This window comes from Marmota monax, unplaced genomic scaffold (genome assembly GCF_021218885.2).
Source record: "Marmota monax isolate L192 unplaced genomic scaffold, Marmota_monax_Labrador192_F-V1.1 WCK01_AAM20220418_F8-fsc00153, whole genome shotgun sequence".
In the NCBI taxonomy this organism is placed as follows: Eukaryota; Metazoa; Chordata; class Mammalia; order Rodentia; family Sciuridae; genus Marmota; species Marmota monax.
In genome coordinates this window covers 1,335,153-1,340,962 of record NW_026692146.1, presented here as the reverse complement: position 1 = coordinate 1,340,962, position 5,810 = coordinate 1,335,153, and the positions used below count along the sequence as shown (strand labels likewise).

At 34.9% G+C, this 5,810-nt stretch overlaps 1 pseudogene; it reads right to left on the bottom strand.

The window, feature by feature from the left end:
- Positions 1-3,243: 3,243 nt before the first annotated feature.
- On the bottom strand, positions 3,244-4,696 carry LOC124075638 (zinc finger protein 639-like; annotated as a pseudogene).
- Between the last annotated feature and the right edge of the window lie 1,114 nt (positions 4,697-5,810).

Below are 5,810 nucleotides of genomic sequence, written 5' to 3'. Positions count from 1 at the left end.
TGCATATGTCAAACCACCTTTTCATTACTAGGATGAAATCATCTCAATCATGGTGATCTTTTTTTTTGTGTGTGTGTGTGTGTGTGGTGCTGGGGATTGTACCCAGAGCCTTATGCATGCCAGGCAAGCACTCTACCAACTGAGCTATATCCCCAGCCTATGAATGATCTTTTTGATGCATGTTGAATTAGACTCCCTAGGATTTAGTTTTGTTGAGAGTTTTATATCTATGTTCATTAGGGATATTGGTCTCCAGTTTTATTTTGTTGTTGTTGTATCCTTTTCTTGTTTTCATAATAGGGTAATGCTGGCCTTACAGAATGAGTTTGGAAGGGTTCCTTCTTTTTCAATTCTTTGAAATAGTTTTTAAAAATTGGCATTAGTTCTTTTTTAGAAGTTTAGTAAAATTCAGCAATGAAGTCATCTGATACTGAGGTTTTTCTCTGTTGGGAGACTTTATGTTACTGATTCAATCTCATTACTTGTAATTGGTCTATCCAGGTCTTTATATCCTTATTCAATTTGCTAGATCACATGTGTCCAGAAATTTATCAATTTCTTCTAGGTTTCTAGTTTGTTAGTATATAGTTTTTCATAGTAATCCTTAATGATCCTGTGCATTTCTGTGGTATCAGCTGTGATGTCTCCTGTTTCATTTCTGATTTTATTTATTTGGGTCTTGTCTGTTTCTTGGTTAGTTTAGCTAATGTTTTGTCACCTTTCAATATATAAACTTTTTGTTCCAGTGATTTTTTTTGAGAATACAAAGATTCTAACCTGAGGCTTGCATAGCCATCTTACTACTGAGTTATATCCCTCAAACTTCCATTGATCTTTAGTATTCTATTCTGTTAGGCTCTATTTTGTTTATTTTTGCTCTCATTTTTGTTATTTCTTTCCTTCTACTAGTTTTGGATTTGATTTGTTCTTGCTTTTCTAAAGTTCTTAAGGTGCATCATTAGGTTATTTGAAATCAATTTTTTTTAAATGTAGGCTCTTATTGCTATCCGATTCCTTCTTAGTATTGCTTTTGCTGTATCACAAGTTTGGCATATTGTGTTTTCATTTTATTCAAGAAATTCTTAAATTTCCCTTCCGACTTTTTTGATAACATATTATTTGTTTAAAAGTGTGTTGTTCAGTCTCTGGTATTTGTAAAGTTTCCAAAATTTCTTTTGTCGCTGACTTCTAGTTTTATTCCATTGTGATCAGAAAAGATATAAGATATGATATCAAATTTTTTTGAATTTTTTAAAGACTTGTTTTGTGGCCTAATATATGGTCTATTCTAAAGAAAGTTCCATGTGTTAATGAAGAGAATGTATAATCTGCAACTGTTGGAATGTTCTGTATTCAATCTATAATATAGTTTAACTCTGGTGTTTCTTTCTTTAATTTTTTTTTTTGTATATTAGGACTTGAACCCAGGGGCATGCTTAACCAATGAGCTACATCCCTACCCCTTTTTATTTTATATTTTGAGATAGGGTCTTGCTAAATTGCTGAAGCTGGTCTTGAACTTGCAATCCTCCTGCCTCAGCCTCCTGAGCAGCTGGGATTACAGGCATGTGCCACCATATATGGCTAACACTGATGTTTCTTTGTTGAATTTTTGTCTGGATAATCTGTCCATTGATGAAAGTGGGGTTTTGAAGCCCATCACTTTTATTGTACTGGAGCCTTTCTCTCCCTTTGGAGCTAATAGTGTTTGTTTTATGAAATTGGGTGCTCTGACATTAGGTGCATATAAATTATAATCATTGTATCTTCTTGTTGAATTGATCCCTTTATCATTACATGGCACCCTTCTTTGTCTCTTAGTTTTTATCTTAAAAGTCTCTTTTGCAGCCAGGTGCAGTAGTGTACATCTGTAATCCCAGCAGCTGGGGAGGCCAAGGCAGGAGGATTGTGAGTTTAAAGCCAGCTTTAGCAAATTAGCAAGACCCTGAGCAACGTAGTGAGACCCTGTCTCAAAATAAAATATAAAAAGGGTTGTGGATGTGGCTCAGTGGTTAAATGCCCCTGGATTTAATCTCCAGTAACTGTTCCCCTGCCACCTCCCAAGTCTCTTTTGTCAGATATAACTACAGCTTTCTGTTTAAGGTTTTTATTTGCTTAGATATTATTTTCCATCCACTCACTTTCAGTTTGAATATTTATTGGTAATATGAGTTTGTTATAGGTAGAATGTTTTGTTTTGTTTGTTTGTAATCCTTTCAACCAATCTACATCTTTTTAAAAAATTTTTTTTAGTTGTTGATGGACCTTTATTTTATTTCCCTATTTTTATGTGATGCTGGGAATTGAACCCAGTGCCTCACGCATACGAGGCAAGCACTCTACCACTGAGCCACAACTCCAGCCCCTAATCTACATCTTTTAACTAGATAATTTAGTCTATTTACATTTAATGTTATTCAATAATAAGGACTTAATCCTGTCATTTTCTTCTGATTGTTTTGAACATTTTTTGTTCTTTTACTCTTTTGTTCATCTTTGTGATTTAATGGTTTACTATTGTGATGTTTGATTTTTTTCTAGTTTTTTTCAGTATATACTATTCTAGAGGGATTTATGATTTTTATGTGCTTTCATGATGATAGTTATCTGTCATTTCTGGATGTAGGACTCCCTTAAACATCTTTTGTAAAGTTGATCTGGCAGCCATGAATTCCCTTGGATTTTGCTTGTCTTGGGAAGTCCTTATTTCTTCCTTATATCTGAAAGCCTTGCTAGGTATAGTAATCTTGATTGTGAGTTATTTTCTTTCAGGACTTGGAATATATCATTCTACTTCCTCCTGACCTTCAAGGTTTTCTTCAGAGAAATCTTCTTTTAGTCTAATGGGGTTCCCCTTAAATGTGACCGGGTACATTCTCTTACAGATTTGAAAATGCTTTCTTTCTCTTGTACTTTTGACAATTGGATGATAGTACACCACGATAGAGATCTTTTCTGGTCATGTCTACTTGGAGTTCTATAAGCTTCCTGAATTTGGATATCCATATCGTTCCCAAGTTTGGGACAGTTTTCATTGACTAGGTAATCCATTCTTTTATTTCATTGAATAGATTTTTCTATGCTCTTAACTTTTTCTCCTCACCTCTTGGTATTCCAAAATGTTTGTTCATTTAATGGTGTCTCAAAGGTCTTAAATGTTCTCTTCATCCTTTCTTTCTTTTTTTTTAACATCTCAAAAAAAGTTGAATTTATTATTTTACAAAAACATTATAAAAGTCAAAATCAAGCTGTTACATGGACTGGAAGGTGACATATTAATTCTTTTAATTTCCAAACTTCATCAAGCAGTCACAACATGTATGAGGTAAGTCAGCCGAATGCTTGAAATCTAGATGAATTTTAAGATTTTTTGATCTGTCCTGTTGAATATTTGAAATATTGACATAAATAAATCCCTTTGGATAGATATGAATTTAAATGCTTGCAATATTCAAGCATACTTGAAAAGCCCTTTCCATAGTCATCACAAACATGAGGAAATGTTTTAGTATGTTCAATAGCAACATGCCTGTTAACATTTGTATTAACTCTACTCCGAAAACCACATACTTGACATGCAAAGAAGTTCTTACATTTGTCAAAGGTAATTTTGCTTAAGAGGCTATATTGTCCATGTTCTCCATTGTTCTGGAGAATTTATCACTTCATTCTATTAATTTACATGCATGCTCATTTACCACATGGCTATGTAAGTCTTCTGGATCATTTGTTTCATGTTCACAGAAAAAGTACTGTTCATCACAGCTATATTCCTGGAAATTCAGGTAGAGTTCACTGTTTTAGAACTGCATGTCACACTGCTCACACCAATACAGGTGATCACTAAAGTGAGTGTCTGCAATGTGTTGGCAGAGGTTCTCAAAAATTACTGTCCTATAATTGCAGTATTTACAAATGTAGGGATCCTCTTGTAGTTTGGCATGTTTGATCAGAAGCATGTTGGTAGAGAAAGCTTTCCTTGCATATTTGACACACATTTGAATCAGTACGTTTATGCTTCAGTATCGAATGCTGCTTTAAATCAGAAAAATATTTACTATTGAATTCACAAAGTTCACATTTATAGAGACCACAACTATTAGCTCTCAGTAAAGGCCATTTCTGCTGGGCAGTCACATTCAGAGCTTGGCTCTTGTCAAGAATTTTACAAAGTTTTAGCTGGTGGTTCTTCATCCGTTTAATCTTGGAAGCTCTCTGATGAATTGTTTTCTGTCTCTATGTCATAATCCTCAAAAATCGCATGTACTTCTACAGGAATGGGGACATCTTCAGTGTTGTGAACTTGTATAGAACTCTCCTCTTGAGTTTGCTGTTCAATTGATTTGGGTGAGTCACACTCTTCATCACAAATTTCTTTATCAGCAAATTTTTCTGTAGAAAAGGCAGTGTGGTCTATCATTCTAAGTAAAGGACTGGGAACCAGATAGTTCTGATTTCTGTTTCTGGCCTTGATTCCATCGGCAAATTTTGGCAAGTCATTTGATGTCTCAGTATCAGAATCATCATCTTCGTTGTCAAAATACTTTAAGTCTGGCTGTCTCATACATAGAGCAAACACTGCAACAATGATCAGATAAAATCCATTGAACCCATCTGCAATTCTGCTATTCCAGAGGAATCTGAAGAATGAGAAGGGTGTAAAGTCTTCTTTTCCTTTTTTAGTATACTCATTCATACCTTTTCAATTTGGTATAATTCTTAATATTGCAGTGAGGAAAAATGAATTACAAAGTTTCCACAGATAGCAGAAAACAAAACAAAAAAACCACACCTCAATTTTACTGATGAAGAAACATTCAGTGAAAGTCAAGTCAACTAAGAAATGGCAAAACCAGAGATGCAAATATGTCGTCTGATTCCTGGGCATTGAACTGTATGTGGGAATGTCCTCATGGCACTGCCACCAGCAAGTTACATCTTGTTTCCAGTTCTTACTCAACCAGCAATTAGAAGGGAGGGAAGGGCTGGAATTGTGGCTCAGCGGTTGAGCACTCGCCTAGCACAGGCGTGACCCAGGTTCGATCCTCAGCACTACATAAAAATAAATAAAATAAAGATGTCGTGTCCAACTACAGCTAAAAAATAAATGTGTTTTTTTTTTTTTAAAAAAGGAAGGGAAGACAGTCACTGCCTGCACTGCTCACCTCAGGGGCCCCTCTTCTTTTCTTTTGTCTATCTGACTGGGACATTTCAAAAGACCTGCCTTCAAATTCAGATATTCTTTCATTTGATCTCATCTGTTGTTGAGGCTTTCAGCTGTATTTTAAAATTTGACCTTACTGAGCTTTTCATTTCCAAGATTTGTATTTGATTTTTTTTTTTTAGAATCTCTCTTTGTTGAGAGACTCATATCCTGAATTTTCTTCCCAATTTCATTTAATTGCTTATCTGTATTCTCTTGACTCTCATTGAGCTTTTTCATATCCTTTTTTTTTTCTTTTTGTGGGAACCCAGTTGTGGTCTACCACTGAGCTATACCCCCAGCTCTTACTATTTTGAGACAAGGTCTCACTAAATTACATAATCTGGCCTTGAACTTGCAGTCCTCTTGCCTCAGCCTCCTAAGTAGCTACAACTACAGGTGTGTGCCACCATGTGTGCCAGCTCCATTCTTTTAAATTCTTTTTTAAAAAATATATTTTAGTTGTAAATGTACCTTTATCATTTATTACTTATTTATTTATATATGGTACTGAGGATCGAACCCAGTGCCTCACACATGCTAGGCAAGCGCTCTACCACTGAGCTATAACCCCAGCCACCAATTCTTTTTTTTTTTTAAGATTTAT